Below are 17,191 nucleotides of genomic sequence, written 5' to 3' on the forward strand. Positions count from 1 at the left end.
GAAACGGAGCAAGCAAGAAATACTGCTAGTGGGGTAAGGAGATAAGAGTAAGAGATTAAGAAAGAAGACACAGAGATTGCCAGTCAAAGGCAACTTCTGCCTATTGTGGGTACATTAAGATTATCTCTGTATTAATTTTGTTCTTCAGTGGGCTTTAAAAAAAAAATGAAATAGCACAGTTAATTGGTTAAAAAAAAAACTTTAATGAGTTGACACCCATAAAGAAAGTTTGAGTAATCATAGCTTTAGTTCGGGAACAATAAATAGATCCTCTACTTCTAATAATTGTATTTTTGTCTCCCTCCATAATGTGTGATCACTTTTGCAAGCCAAAGTAACAGTGAATATGAAGGGATACAGATTTATGTGATGGTGATCTATGCTGTTTCAAGAACTTCCTTCTGAATTAACAAAGACAGGCTATGATACGTGCTATGGAGCTGACATACACATTCAGTGAGAAGTACAACAGAAAGCAGAAGACTTTGTTTTAGTTATTTGCACTAGGAATGCAATGTGTTATTCCTAACCAACCCTAAACTTAAAGAAATGCCCCATTTTCCTATCTCCATTTGACTTAATCCACCTTTGGCCTAAGGGTTCTTCTATTATTATTAGGCATGCTACAGTCAGCAGGAGCCTTGCAGATCTCTGTCAGTTTCGCATGTGTTCATTTGTGTCTACTCTGCATTAATCTGCAAATTTAAAATAAAAAATCAGCATGAAAATTGCATGTAAATATGCATTTTATGATATTTTCTTATAAAATATGTAATTGAAAAAGCATTTTAGCTCAAAATATCCTAAAATATGTATCTTAAATGTATTTTGATATGTTTTGGAGCCAAAAACTGCATCACAAAATTTGGACACAAGAAAGCCAAAGAATAATGCTGAACAATTAGTCTGGGAGGTGTCATTCAGGTCAGGTCAGATTGGAATTTGAAAACAACAAATTCAGAACCTGGACCTCTCAAATCCTCAGCACAAGTTCAAAGGTGATAAACAGCAGGTGAAGAAAACACTGAAGCAACAAGGTGCTGGGGCAGAAATGGAGCAGAGAGACTAGGTAGTGGATACCACAGCAGGGGCACTGTCTGCACTGCATGGAAGAGCTCCATGTGAAAGCTTTGTGGGTAGCAGTGTTGCTCTTATGGAAGGACACACCTGAAAATTGTCAGGTTTGCCATAAATAAACATTCATTTCTTTCTCCCTTTCCGCCCTCTGTGCTTCAAAATGCCTCCCAGAATGCATGCATGTTGACACCTCTCTCGCTTCTTTTCTCTCCCCTAAAACCCATCTTTATGGATATCTGAGGTATTTATTCTATGCAAATTCCACCTCCCAGATTAGGGTACAGATCAGAATATAATTATTCTTCAGATTTCTTGTGTCTTCAGATTTTGTGATCCAGTTCATGGCTTAAAAAAAGTACCATAATATATTTAAACATATTTATTTATTTATTTATTTATTAATTATTTGATTTATATCCCACCCTTCCTCCTAGCAGGAGCCCAGGGTGGCAAACAAAAGCACTGAAAACACTTTAAAACATGATAACAACAGATTTTAAAATACATTAATACAAAACAACTTTAAAAACATTTTTAAAAAGCTTTGAAGACATCTTTAAAAAAGGTTAAAAAACATATTGTTTTTTTTAAAAGGTTTTTGTTGTTGTTATGTGCCTTCAAGTCGATTACAACTTATGGCGACCCTACGAATCAGTGACCTCCAAGAGCATCTGTCATGAACCACCCTGTTCAGATCTTGTAAGTTCAGGTCTGTGGCTTCCTTTATGGAATCAATCCATCTCTTGTTTGGCCTTCCTCTTTTTCTACTCCCTGCTGTTTTCCCCAGCATTATTATCTTTTCTAGGGAATCATGTCTTCTCATTATGTGTCCAAAGTGTGATAACCTCAGTTTCATCATTAAGGCTTCTAGTGACAGGTCTGGTTTAATTTGTTCTAACACCCAATTATTTGTCTTTTTTGCAGTCCATGGTATGCACAAAGCTCTCCTCCAACACCACATCTTAAATGAGTTGATTTTTCTCTTCTCTAATTTTTCACTGTCCACCCTTCACATCCATATATAGAGATTGGGAATACCATGGTCTGAATGATCCTGACTTTAATGTTCAGTGATACATCTTTGTATTTGAGGATCTTTTCTAGTTCTCTCACAGCTGCCCTCCCCAGTCCTAGCCTTCTTCTGATTTCTTGACTATTGTCTCCATTTTGGTTAATTACTGTGCCGAGGTATTGATAATCCTTGACAAGTTCAATGTCTTCATTGTCAACTTTAAAGTTACATAAATCTTCTGTTGTCATTACTTTAGTCTTTTTGACGTTGAGCTGTAGTCCTGCTTTTGTGCTTTCCTCTTTAACTTTCATCAGCATTTGTTTCAAATCATTACTGGTTTCTGCTAAGAGTATGGTATCATCTGCATATCTTAAATTATTGATGTTTCTCCCTCCAATTTTCACACCGCCTTCTTCTTGGTCCAATCCCACTTTGATTTGTTCTGCGTACAGATTAAACAAATAGGGTGATAAAATACACCCCTGTCTCACACCCTTTTCTATTGGGAACCAAACGGTTTCTCCATATTCTGTCCTTACAGTAGCCTCTTGTGCAGAGTATAGATTGCGCATCAGGACGATCAGATGCTGTGGCACCCCCATTTAAGAACATAAGAACATAAGAAGAGCCTGCTGGATCAGGCCAGTGGCCCATCTAGTCCAGCATCCTGTTCTCACAGTGGCCAACCAGGTGCCTGGGGGAAGCCCGCAAGCAGGACCCGAGTGCAAGAACACTCTCCCCTCCTGAGGCTTCCGGCAACTGGTTTTCAGAAGCATGCTGCCTCTGACTAGGGTGGCACAGCACAGCCATCACGGCTAGTAGCCATTGATAGCCCTGTCCTCCATGAATTTGTCTAATCTTCTTTTAAAGCCATCCAAGCTGGTGGCCATTACTGCATCTCGTGGGAGCAAATTCCATAGTTTAACTATGCGCTGAGTAAAGAAGTACTTCCTTTTGTCTGTCCTGAATCTTCCAACATTCAGCTTCTTTGAATGTCCACGAGTTCTAGTATTATGAGAGAGGGAGAAGAACTTTTCTCTATCCACTTTCTCAATGCCATGCATAATTTTATACACTTCTATCATGTCTCCTCTGACCCGCCTTTTCTCTAAACTAAAAAGCCCCAAATGCTGCAACCTTTCCTCGTAAGGGAGTCGCTCCATCCCCTTGATCATTCTGGTTGCCCTCTTCTGAACCTTTTCCAACTCTAGAATATCCTTTTTGAGATGAGGCGACCAGAACTGTACACAGTATTCCAAATGCGGCCGCACCATAGATTTATACAACGGCATTATGATATCGGCTGTTTTATTTTCAATACCTTTCCTAATTATTGCTAGCATGGAATTTGCCTTTTTCACAGCTGCCGCACACTGGGTCGACATTTTCATCGTGCTGTCCACTACAACCCCGAGGTCTCTCTCCTGGTCGGTCACCGCCAGTTCAGACCCCATGAGCGTATATGTGAAATTCAGATTGTTTGCTCCAATATGCATAATTTTACACTTGTTTATATTGAATTGCATTTGCCATTTTTCCACCCATTCACTCAGTTTGGAGAGATCTTTTTGGAGCTCTTCGCAATCCCTTTTTGTTTTAACAACCCTGAACAATTTAGTGTCATCAGCAAACTTGGCCACTTCACTGCTCACTCCTAATTCTAGGTCATTAATGAACAAGTTGAAAAGTACAGGTCCCAATACCGATCCTTGAGGGACTCCACTTTCTACAGCCCTCCATTGGGAGAACTGTCCATTTATTCCTACTCTCTGCTTTCTGCTTCTTAACCAATTCCTTATCCACAAGAGGACCTCTCCTCTTATTCCATGACTGCTAAGCTTCCTCAGAAGCCTTTGGTGAGGTACCTTGTCAAACGCTTTTTGAAAGTCTAAGTACACTATGTCCACTGGATCACCTCTATCTATATGCTTGTTGACACTCTCAAAGAATTCTAATAGGTTACTGAGACAGGACCTTCCCTTGCAGAAGCCATGCTGGCTCTGCTTCAGCAAGGCTTGTTCTTCTATGTGCTTAGTTAATCTAGCTTTAATAATACTTTCTACCAGTTTTCCAGGGACAGAAGTTAAGCTAACTGGCCTGTAATTTCCGGGATCCCCTCTGGATCCCTCTTTGAAGATTGGCGTTACATTTGCCACTTTCCAGTCCTCAGGCACGGAGGAGGACCCAAGGGACAAGTTACATATTTTAGTTAGCAGATCAGCAATTTCACCTTTGAGTTCTTTGAGAACTCTCGGGTGGATGCCATCCGGGCCCGGTGATTTGTCAGTTTTTATATTGTCCATTAAGCTTAGAACTTCCTCTCTCGTTACCACTATTTGTCTCAGTTCCTCAGAATCCCTTCCTGCAAATGTTAGTTCAGGTTCAGGGATCTGCCCTATATCTTCCACTGTGAAGACAGATGCAAAGAATTTATTTAGCTTCTCTGCAATCTCCTTATCGTTCTTTAGTACACCTTTGACTCCCTTATCATCCAAGGGTCCAATTGTCTCCCTAGATGGTCTCCTGCTTTGAATGTATTTATAGAATTTTTTGTTGTTGGTTTTTATGTTCTTAGCAATGTGCTCCTCAAATTCTTTTTTAGCATCCCTTATTGTCTTCTTGCATTTCTTTTGCCAGACTTTGTGTTCTTTTTTATTTTCTTCATTCGGACAAGACTTCCATTTTCTGAAGGAAGACTTTTTGCCTCTAAGAGCTTCCTTGACTTTGCTCGTTAACCATGCTGGCATCTTCTTGGCCCTGGCGGTACCTTTTCTGATCTGCGGTATGCACTCCAGTTGAGCTTCTAATATAGTGTTTTTAAACAACTTCCAAGCATTTTCGAGTGATGTGACCCTCTGGACTTTGTTTTTCAGCTTTCTTTTTACCAATGCCCTCATTTTTGTGAAGTTTCCTCTTTTGAAGTCAAATGTGACCGTGTTGGATTTTCTTGGCAATTGGCCAGTTACATGTATGTTTAATTTAATAGCACTGTGGTCACTGCTCCCAATCGGTTCAACAACACTTACATCTCGCACCAGGTCCCGGTCCCCACTGAGGATTAAGTCCAGGGTTGCCGTCCCTCTGGTCGGTTCCATGACCAACTGGTCTAGGGAATAGTCATTTTGAATATCTAGAAACTTTGCTTCTTTGTCATGACTGGAACACATATGCAGCCAGTCTATGTCCGGGTAGTTGAAGTCACCCATTACTACCACATTTCCTAGTTTGGATGCTTCCTCAATTTCATATCTCATCTCAAGGTCTCCCTGAGCATTTTGATCAGGGGGACGATAGATCGTTCCCAGTATTAAGTCCCTCCTGGGGCATGGTATCACCACCCACAACGATTCTGTGGAGGAGTCTGCCTCTTTTGGGGTTTCGAGCTTGCTGGATTCAATGCCTTCTTTCACGTATAGAGCGACTCCGCCACCAATACGTCCTTCCCTGTCCTTCCGATATAGTTTATATCCAGGGATAACCGTATCCCACTGGTTTTCTCCATTCCACCAGGTCTCGGTTATGCTCACTATATCAATGCTCTTCTCTTCTTTTAAATTTTAATTTCTTTTAAATTTTAATTTCTTTTAAAGCATTCCATAGTTTTTCATGATCTACACAGCCAAAGGCTTTGCTGTAATCTATAAAGCACAGGGTAATTTTCTTCTGAAATTCCTTGCTCCGTTCCATTATCCAACGTATGTTTGCGATATGATCTCTGGTGCCTCTTCCCTTTCTAAATCTAGCTTGGACGTCTGGCATTTCTCGCTCCATATATGGCAAGAGCCTTTGTTGTAGAATCTTGAGCATTACTTTATTTGTATGGGATATTAAGGCAATAGTTCGATAATTACTGCATTCTCTGGGATTCCCTTTCTTTGGAATTGGGATATATATTGAACGCTTCCAGTCTGTGGGCCATTGTTTAGTTTTCCATATTTCTTGACAAATATTTGTCAAAATTTGGACAGATTCAGTCTCAGTAGCTTGTAGCAACTCTATTGGCATGCCATCTGTTCTTGGCGATTTGTTTCTTCCAAGAATTTTAAGAGCAGCTTTCACCTCACATTCTAAAATTTCTGGTTCTTCATCATACAGTTCCTCCGTGAATGAATCTGTCATCCTTGCATCTCTTTTATAGAGTTCTTCAGTGTATTGCTTCCATCTTCCTTTTATTTCATCTCGGTCAGTGTTCCCTTGTTGATTATTCAACATCCCTACTTGTGGTTTAAATTTCCCTTTCATTTCTCTAATCTTTTGGAATAGGGCTCTTGTTCTTCCCATTTTGTTGTCCTTTTCTCTTTCTACACAATAACTATTGTAATAGTTTTCTTTGTCCCTATGTACTAGTCGTTGTATAGTTGCATTTAGGGTTCTGACCATGTTTCTATCTCCTTTTGCTTTTGCTTTCCTTCTCTCTTTAACCATTTTAAGAGTTTAAGAGTTTAAGAACATATTAAAATGCAATTCCAACACAATTCCAATGTGTATTTCAGGATATTTTGAGCTAAAATGCATTTCTAAATGCACATTTTATGGGAAAATATATTCAAAGTGTGCATTTAAATGCACATTTTCATGCTGATTTTTTATTTTAAATGTGGAGATTAATGCAGAAAGGGATAGAGCATGTGTATAAGTAAACATGTGTGAAAGAAATGGATTTGTCCATCCCTCCCCAGTTTTCCTTTGGTACAGCCCCCTAGTTCCTATGTCCTATTGTGACTATGTAACAGAAAGAATTGCATATTGATCCCCTGTTTGTCCCTCATTTCCCTTCTGTCCCCTTCCTCTGTTGTTTTCGTTGTACTGAATCTTGTAAGATATTCAAGGCAGGAGATTTGGCCTCTTCTAAAGTGTCATACACAGTGATGGCACCATATAAGCAAACAAACATGCACAGGTTGAACTGCAGGAATGAAGAGGCAGACTGAATTTGGTTCAGTTTAAGAAAACTGATCATGGTCACCAAGAGTAAAAACACACTCACTGTTCTGCTAGTTCTAGAATATCCACCTCTCCCCTCTGAAGACAGGGGCACACAACACTAGTCAAACCCCTCCCCCTTCTACTGCAAAATCTAGTGGGAGCAGCTTGAGTGCATTTTTTAAAATTCAGATACAAAGAAATTTCGCAACTTATCGGCAGATCAACCCGTTCCCACTCCAGGTGTGGCTTTGATATGGTGACTAGTGTGTTTATAGCACAAGTTGGAAATAAGGTATTTTGCTGAATATCTGCAAAGGTGTGGTTGCCAGGGCTGGGACTTGGTGTTTGAAGGTAACTAAATGAAAACCTTGTTCTACATCTGTAAGAGGAAAGGTCAACATCTTTTTGGTGTCAGACAAGGAAACAATCTACTTTTCTTTCCTCTGTACCATCTCTGAGCTACTTCTTGGAAGCACAGATTGATATAGGAGATGCTAAAGGTTGTTGTTGGTGATGCATTTGCTGAAATGCGTTGGACTATCTAGTATGAGGTGCAGAGGGCAGGTTTTCAACCTTCAGGTGAAGTTAAATGAGTGGGGCTTTGGCATGGGTTAGATGCTGTGGAACTGTTGAATAGGCTTGAATTATACCTGTGGCCTCCTCCAGCAGGTACTTTCAAACTGTCCTAGATGAATGATGGGTAGTTTCAGGTTACTCATTCAAACATTTGGTTCAGAACCTGGCAACCTGTCATCTGCTCTCTGGTTAGAAAGTTCTAAGGGGAATCCTTCCTCGGATTCTTATTTCCCACAGATTCAAAGGCTGTGAGACCTTCAGAGCAGATTATTCTGGCTTGAGTTGACTGCCCAAGGATAGCAACTTGGTCTAGAACACAACCATAGGTATAGGCTGTCAAACAGTTAAAACGTTTTATGTGATTAATCTCCTGCCTTTTAACCAACTACTCAATTAATGAATCCAATTTAAATAAATTTACATATCACCTAAGTTAAAGGAAATGAAAGGGAACTTACAATTTTATAACCAAAAAGGTACCACCAGTTTTCAAAAGCAAATGTCAAAGGTTCCTTTCCATTCCCTGATGGTAGTAGCACACCACAACCAAAAATAGCCTCAAAAGTATAGAAATATGCCCTTTCACAGTATTTCAATTTAAAATTGGCCTCCACCAATTATATAACTGGAACTTGAGTTGATTACTCTGTAGATTCAACAGTTTGCAGCCCATACAGAAAAAGAGAAAGTTCAGGATGCATCATATAATTTGTTGTAGTGTAGCAGTTGTTCACAAACCAGATAGTGTCAATTATGGCACTCGGGAGAATTTCATAAAGGTCACTGTGCTATATTGCTTCTCCTACCATACTAAAAATGTATTGAACGTGTAATTGTATTCCTGTTTAGGATTTGGTGCTGGAGATTGCTGCAGATTTCAGCTGTAGGTTGACCCTCCAGTTCTCCAAGGGAAGATACCTATCACAAAGTGAAAGTGGGTCTAATTCAGGCTAGATAACTCAGGATGGGTTTTGACAACTCAGTTTATCCCATTACACAGTGCTCATTGCAACCACAATGCACTGGGAATTCCAATGAACCTGTGGCCCTCCAGATGTTGTTGTATATAAGCTCCCCATGTTCTAATGCAGCTTTTCCCAACCAGTGTCCCTCCAGATGTTGTTGGACCACAACTCCCATCAGCCTCAGCCAGCATTGCCAATGGTCAGGAAAGATGGGAATTGTGGTCCAACAACATCTGGAGGCACACTGGTTGGGAAGGCTGTTCTAATGAGTCCAAGAGACAGTTAATTCCTCAGCCATCATTTGCAAACTGAAATTTTATAATTTGCAGAATTTACAGCAGCTGTGAAGTTCATTTCAAGCTGAACCACTGCAAATGATATTATTCAACAGGGATCCGAACAGGCACTTTTTCTCTTTTAGAATCATTTTCCAATAAAATCTTCTAATACTCCTGTAAACTTAAACAAACAAACAAAAAAGCACTCCACTATTGTAACACATCTATGCAATAAAAACGCAGAGCATCCAGCTCGTTCCTTGGAGTTAATAATTTTTCTATGCTGATATCTGATGCCATAAAAGACTTATTTATATTCCATGTCTTCATACACATGGATGCACAACACAACCTCATTTATTTGAATGGTCTGGTGGTGATGGGAACATCCAAAATATATGGATAATTAGACGTTCAAACTAGCAGGGGTATGATTTACATAGGGCTATTTTAAACTGTGGCTACATGGTGAGTGTACAGTGAATGTGGATAATCAAGCAATTTGGATAATTTAAATTGGAACAATGGAGTCTGCTGTTTCAGTTTCTAGATATTGTGAATATAGTCATGCAATTAAAGAGGCCATAGACATTTCAGGAACTGTTAACAAATTACCCGAAGTATTTTATTTGTAACTGAGTTTGACTAACTGCTACCCTTCAAAGGTGCCTCGAAGGCAAAAGCATAACAAATGCTTCAAAGACATTAGAGTGATGGGTTAAGGAAAATATTGATGGGAGTCACATGTAGAATGAGAATTTACAATGTCAGTCAATCTCTATGTATTTATTAGCTTCAGATTTATACAGTATCCCTTTCCTTTCTCCAAAGGAGCCCAGGGTGGGCCTTGAAACGGTTCAGGACAGGTCTTGGTAGAATCCCATGCCTGAATTGTAAACACTGGTCTTATTATCCTTATGAAATATTTCTAGTGTGTTTATTGGCATGCCCAAACAATAGCCTTTGTGAGAATTGATCTGGAAGTGTATAGCATGTAATCTCTGCATGTAGTTTAACGGCAAGCAACTGTTTCTCTCAGTGCCACCCAGTGACTGTCTGGTCATGTGAAAATGCTTAGATGCAGAACCTTTGAGTGGGTAGGAGAGGATAATGGGGCTCAGTCACTTATTTCAAGGCTGTGCTGACAGACAAAAAGCCAGAGACGGGCCAGGGGGAATAATAGTTGTGAAGGGGTGGATATTGATGGTGTTAGTTCCAGATTGATGTTCTTAGTAGATATTCCCCCTGCCCATCATGAGCGAACACAGGAACATAGGAAGCTGGCGTATACTGAGTCAGACCATTGGTCCCTCTAACTCAGTATTGTTTATACTGACTAGCAACGGGTCTCCAGGGTTTCAGAGAGGGGTTTTTCACAGCCCTACCTAGAGATGCCAGAGACTGAACCTGGAGCCTTCTGCATGCAAGACTGTCATCATTGCTCGTTTGTTTGCCCTCTCCCTCTGGGCTGAATCTGCACCACTGTCAAGAAGGAGAGGTCAAGGCAAGTGGAGGATGCTCCTCCATCTTTCTCTTGCGACCGCTGACCTGTAAGGAGAGGAAAAGTGAAAGGAGGAAGAGCAAGGCCAGGAAACTCTGAGGTTCAGCAGTGGGCCCCTTACCACAGTACAGGCCTTAGCCAGTGCCAACCAATGTTTAGCCCCAATGCCAGCACTGGATGTTGGAGAGGAAATGCTAGAGATTGAGTGGGGGCCACTGTCCTTTCAGCAAACCCGAAAGACTTTTTTATTCCACAAAGCTTTTGGTTTTGTTTGTTTTGCTGGGCCTCTGTATATTGTCCTTTCCGGTACTTTTATTATGGGCCCCTCCTGACTAGTGTTTTATTGCAAGTGAATTCTGCAACATGACTTTGACACACTAATAGTGCATTAGCAGAGGATTTGTTATGCTTTAGTTTGTTCTGCAGTGCTTCCCAATGTGACCACATTATTGCTGTCCAGAGGGGCTATAGTGCAACAAAACTGAACCAGAACATTTGTGGTATAAAACATTATGGGATTTTGGAAGGAAGCTATGGAATATGCACTGACTGAAAATGAACTGTGCAACCACCCCAAAACCTTTGCAGGCACAAACAGTATTGAGCGTGGGATCATGTGTGACCACCTTGATAGCATCATGAGCACAAATCATCATGAATTGTGCAATAAAAAGGATGTCTGGAGGGGCCCTCACTTATTTGTCAAGTGTTCTCTTTTTACCATTTTTTCTGTAGGCCAGTTTGTGAGGGCTTGCCCTAAAACCCAGGGAAGAAGTATACTAATACACAGGTACATTTGCACAGGAGTAAATCATCTTAGATCAAGCCCATTTAGCAATTCAACTATAATATTATATAATAAATAATTATATTAGTTATAACTGTTTTTCAGCAGTCTCACCACCAAATTATAAGAATCTGCTTTATACTAAGCCAGACCATTGGCTCATCTAGCTCAGTATTGTCTACACTGACTGTCAGCTGCTCTCCAGGGTTTCAAATAGGGAGTCTTTTCCCAGTCCTACCTGGAGTGCCAGGGACGGAACCGAGGACCTTTTGCATGCAAAACATGTGCTTTGGCCCCCATTATTTAAGACCGCTTGAATATTCCCAAGATAAACAGAAGACCTGTATTAGGACTTGCAACCACCTGTTCATCCCAGTCTATATAATCAGCCTCTACTCCAGGACCACGAATATATTAGAGCAGGAATAGGAAAACCGTGGCCCTCCAGATACCATTGAACTAGAACTCCCATCTTTCCTGATCTTTGGTCATGCTAGCTGCAGCTGAATATCTGGAGGACCACAGCTTCCCCATCCCTATTTCAGAGTGTGTCTGTTGTGGATTCTTTTGCAGGAGGAGGAAGGTGCACTAGGTCACCATACCAAATCAAGGAATTACTAATTTCAGCAACATCACTAGTGTGCATGCCCTGCCTATTATTATATTTATTATTTTAATCATTTATATCCTGCCTGTTTCCTAGAACTGGGACTCAAGGCAGCTTACAAAAAGTAAAACAATACAGTTGAAAACATATAAATAAAACGTACAGGTTACAGTTAAAATGTAATTAAACTAATTATACTAAAACAATTAAAACATAGCAGTTAAAACACACACACAAAATACAAATCCATTAAAAAAGCACCCCATTTAATAGCCCTTGCAGTCAGTTCCCAAAAGCCGGTCAGATGAGAAAAATCTTCACCTGCCGACAGAAAGAGGAAGAGAGTTCCAGAGCCTGGGGGCAGCCACCGAGAATGCTCTTTCCCGTGTTCCCACCAGACGTGCCTGTGATGGTGGCAGGACTGAGAGAAGGACCTCCCCTGATTATCTCAGGGCTCCGACAGGCTCATATGGGAAGATACAGTCTTTCAGATAGCCTGGATGAAGCCATATAAGGCTTTATAGGTCATAACCAGTGCTTTGAATTGTGATCAGAAACAGAGTGGTAGCCAGTGGAGCTGTTGTAACAAGGGAGTTGTGTGGTCCCTGTAATCGACCCCAGTCAACAATCTGCTTATGGTTCTTTGGATCAGCTGAAGTTTCCAAACATTCTTCAAAGATAGATCTTCATAGAGAATGTTACAATAATTGAAATGGTTATCTAGTTGTCTTTCTAGGTCTAAATAAACAACTGAAAACTACTTGTAGAGACATTGTGAATAGGTGATTCTTTTGGCTTGGTGTTGTTGTTGTTGTTACCACCACCTGCCCTTCATCCAAAGGTCCCAGAGTGGGTTACAACAATTTAAAAACATATAATTAAAAACGGTTAAAAACAACCCAAACACCATAATACAAAATAGGGTGGGTCCTAAAAATATGCATTTCAAGTGTCGAAGGCCAGGGTAAAGAGGTGGGTCATCAGCATTTGACAAAAGATGTACAGTGAAGTTGCCAGATGCACCCCAGTTGGAGGGAGTTCCACAGCTAAGGGGCTGCCACAGAGAATGTCCTCTTCCACCCCCCAAGCTTCTAAGAGTGGTGGAACCACCAAAAGAGCCCCCTTTGCTGATCTCAACACCCGAGAGTGTCTGTAGGGAATTAAGACATTAGGAATACAGTCAGCAGTGGATGGGGCTGCACTCCCCTTGAAGGAGCAGGTATGTACCTTGGGGTTACTCCAGGATCCACTATTGTCACTAGAAGCCAAGTGGCTTGGTGCCTTGGAGTGCCCTTTTCCAGCTTCGGTTGGTTTGCCAGCTGTGGCCATCCCCAGAGAGGGATAACCTTGTCGTGGTGACTTCTGCACTGGTAACCTACTGGCTCCTACTGGGAGGAAGGACGGGGTGTAAATTAACAAATAAATAACCTCTTGTTTGGATTATTGTGATGTGTTGTATGTGGGGCTGCTCTTAAAGACAACTCAGCTTCAATTAGTACAGAAAGTGGCTACAAACCTAGGGAATATTCTGTTTTGTTTATTATGATTTCCCCCCCTTTTATTTCTCGTACTTAATTTTATATTAAATGTTTATATTATGCTGATACTAAAGAGGATGTTTTGTTGAGTTAATTGTATTTTATTGATGGTTTTTTGTAGTTGATGGTTTGACTTGTTGTACACCGCTTAGTGTTTTATTTAAATATAAGTGGTATATAAATGGTCTAAATAAATAAATAAAAATATTAGCCAGTACAGCCAAATGGAATAACGGATTCTGAAGAAATTATATTAACAGCTGATTTGCTTCTAGGGCAGACTTACCTATAACACCCTAAGCAGCTTAGGGCTCAAATACCTGAATGGTCACCTATCCTTATACAATCCTGGTTATATCTTGAGGCAGCTCTTTTCTGTGTTCCACTATTGCGTGAAGTGCACTATGTGGTGGCATGTTAGAGCCTTTTCTGTAGTGGTATTTCTTTTGTGGAATGACCTTCCTGGAGAAGTGCGAGTGGCATTGACATTATTATCATTTTGGTGCCAGGTTAAGACCTATCTGTTTGCCCAGACATTGTAAGTGTCCTACAGCTCAAACCTAACCATGTCTCCTCAGAAGTAAGCCTGACTGAAGTGGGGCAAGGATTATAACCTTAGTTATTCTTGATTTAGACTGTGCTAGCTATACTAACCTATTGTCTGATACTATACTACTATACTACTATACTGTAGTTCTAGCTATACTAACCTATTGTACTTTCAGAGTTTTTATTATTAAGCATTATATTATTTATTTGTTGTATCCTGCCCTGATATCTATTCAGATGAAGGGCGAGCTATAAATATTTTCAATAAATAAATAAAAGTCGACTATAAATTACATTATATTGCCTGCTCTACCTACTTCCTTTTGTTTGACTGTATTTCCATAAAAGCTGCCATTCCCCAACGTATGCTCACAAGTCATTGTAAAGCACCATTCTTTAGTGCACCTGCATGCGTGTCAACCTTCTAGGAGCAACACATTTACTTAAGTTGCAGATTTAGCCACAGGATAGGTCTCATTTTGAATTTCATCATGTGCCAAAATCTTGGGATGTTTTCATGAACACAGCTTTCTATCTCTAATTTTCCTCTCACATTTTGTGGCTTTATATATAAGGATCTGCAGTTGTTTGATGTTTAAATTGTCTATGTGTGTGGCCCAAATAGTTTTTAATTAAATGAGCAAAGAGATAGTGGTAGTGCCTTGCCTTAAAGCACAACTGTCAATCAAGATGGAATTAAGATGAAACCAGTCCAATGGGATGGTATGACTCTCAAGCTTTGTAGCTTTATGTACAAAGACCAGAAAGTGGAGAAAGCAATTGAACACTGTCAAAGTACTTTTGGAAAGTATCCAATTATATTTAAAATGGTTGTAACATCAGTGCTGTTCCTTTGCAAGGGCAGGGAAGAAGGAAGGTTAGAGGTCTAACTTAAAGGAAGGCATTATTAGCTTGGTTAAGCTTTGGGAAACTGAAATAATAATCTTTATCATTAAAGAGAATGTCCTTGAATTTTAGTACATTCCATTCTAAGTGGGCAGCAAGTCTTAGAGGGGTGGTGCGATACAAGAGTAAACAGAGAGGTGATTTTGGGGGACATCTGAAAAGTGTCCTCCTTTTTTCTGTGATGTTTTGGGTGATTTCAGAAGAGGGAACATGTCAGCCTGTTGCCAAGCAGCCAAGCAGATGCTCCCTTTCTTGCCATACTGTACTGATGGATAAGGAAGCCACTGGCATAATGCGGCAAGATAGAAAGCTTCAACCTGGTTTCCTTGGCAACAAACTAATGTGCTTCTTCTTTCCTCCTCCATTCAGAATAAAGGCAATGCAAGGTATTAATTTGCCCTCAGTGATGTCATGATGTAGCTAAATGCAATGAATAATAATAAATTTGATGGTCTACATGAAGTTGTGATGTCATCATTAGCTGGAATCATGTAGCCAGCAGAAATAACTTTTTTATTAAAAAAAATTGAGAAAAGGAATTGAGAGGACCAAGAAAAATGGCCAAAAAAAGAAGCAAAAATGAGAGGAGTTTTGAGCCCCAAGCTTTGTTACAAATAATACTGTTACAAATAAATTGCCCAAAGCATTTTGACAAATGTCTTGTTCAGGGGTGACATGATGAATTAACTAAAACTACTAGGAAGCACAGTTTAATATGGATCGTTCAGTTGTTAACACTGATGTTGAAATGTGTTGGAGTACCCAAATTAAGTGCAGAGGGCAAGTTTATCACTCATCAACCAATAGTGTCTCCTATCAGGGAGGTTCACTTGACACCCTCACACACAAACACTGCTATATATTCAAAGTAGCCATACACCATCCGTCCATATGTTCCATGTGTGAAAGAAGATGATCTATGTATTTACCAATTTATGTGTGTTGAGGAGTTCTACACGACAGGGCAACATATGGAAGAAGGGATGATGGATGAGAGCCATGTGGCTCTATGATTCCCAGCCCCCATGTGTTCTTTAAACATTGTCACTGGAGGCTCAAGTGGCCTTGGTGGCTAGGAGTACTTTTTACCAGCTTTGAATGGTTCACCAGCTATGACTGTTCCTGGCCAGGGATTGCTTGGCTACAGTGGTCCATCATCTGGTAACCTTGCAATTGGATTGTTGCAATGTATTCAGTGTGGGGCTCCTCTTATGTTTGGTCTGGAAGGTGCAGCTAGTGCAGAATGTGGCGCTGCAACTTGTGACCAGGGTTGCTGTCTGCCAACATCTCACAACAGTTCTGCTATTATGCTACCAGGCCAAATGTAAGGTCTTACTGTTAGAGTAGATTTGGCCATCTCATAATTCCGTATCTTATAGTGCTTCAGAAATACACCCTTTGTCTTCTTCACTGATTTAATATACACTTGTAATCAATACACCAGGAAGTTACAATTCCATCTTATCCTGACAGGAGTTAATAGCTGAGCTGTTATAACATCTGCAATATTTATGGTATTTATTTTCTTACATTTTTATTCTGCATTTCTATCATGGAACCTAAGGTGGTGCACCTGCAGTTCCCAGCCAATCTCTAATCCAGACACTGACCTGATCCAGACCTACTTAGCTTCAGCACGATGTCCCTGCAGAGCATGTCTTAGGTCTGTGGTGCAGTTCCTTTAGTCCCAAAGGAACAGTGCCAGCTGATGAATCAGTTTAGTGCTTATTTTTATGTGTGTGTTCCTGACAGGCATTAGTAACAGTAATGGAACAACACAATGATCAAAAATTGTACGGCAAATGAGGCAGATGAGTGAATACCTTTTTGTCACCTGTTTTCAGAGTATCCTTCTGTGTGTTCAACAGAGTGAGAACAAACATGACCCATAGGCTTTCTGGTGTTGAGGGCTTTCCCTAAAACCTGTTTGCTTTGTGATTTAAAGAATGTTATCTAGCCTATGAACTATGTTCCTGCTGGGCTTTTAATGGACCTAAAAGAAGTGGTTGATGCCTCTGGCATGCTTTTTATTGCAGATTACAGCAACTTCTGTAATATTTTGAACGTTTTACTGGAGGTTCCAGTATAACTAAACATAGACACACACACGCTCACATGAATTCCCAACTAAGAAAATAATCTAAGATGGCTCAGAAACACTCATTTTCCTCCAATAGGAAGGTGTCCATGTCATACTGACACTGGTAACAATCACAACAACATCAGTGTCGTTATTTGTAGCTATGCTAGCAATGACAGTGATGCTATTATTAATTAGTTAATTGGACTAGTTCTCAGCAAGGTAGTAAGAAAGGGACTATAGGACAATGGCAGACTATATGTTTTGCATGCAGAAGGCTCCAGGTTTAATCAATGGCCTCTCCCAATTAACAGGATGGGGTATCAGACCCGATGTAAAGCAGCTTTCTATGTTCTTAAAACTATATCACGGCTAGGGATGCTTGAATA

At 40.3% G+C, this 17,191-nt stretch overlaps 1 protein-coding gene across 6 annotated transcripts in view; it reads left to right on the top strand.

The window, feature by feature from the left end:
* The window catches only part of NRXN3 (neurexin 3), a 1,913,991-nt gene that overhangs the window by 1,598,673 nt on the left and 298,127 nt on the right, over window positions 1-17,191 (top strand). The window lies entirely within an intron of this gene.

This window comes from Rhineura floridana, chromosome 2 (assembly GCF_030035675.1).
Source record: "Rhineura floridana isolate rRhiFlo1 chromosome 2, rRhiFlo1.hap2, whole genome shotgun sequence".
Lineage (NCBI taxonomy): Eukaryota > Metazoa > Chordata > Lepidosauria > Squamata > Rhineuridae > Rhineura > Rhineura floridana.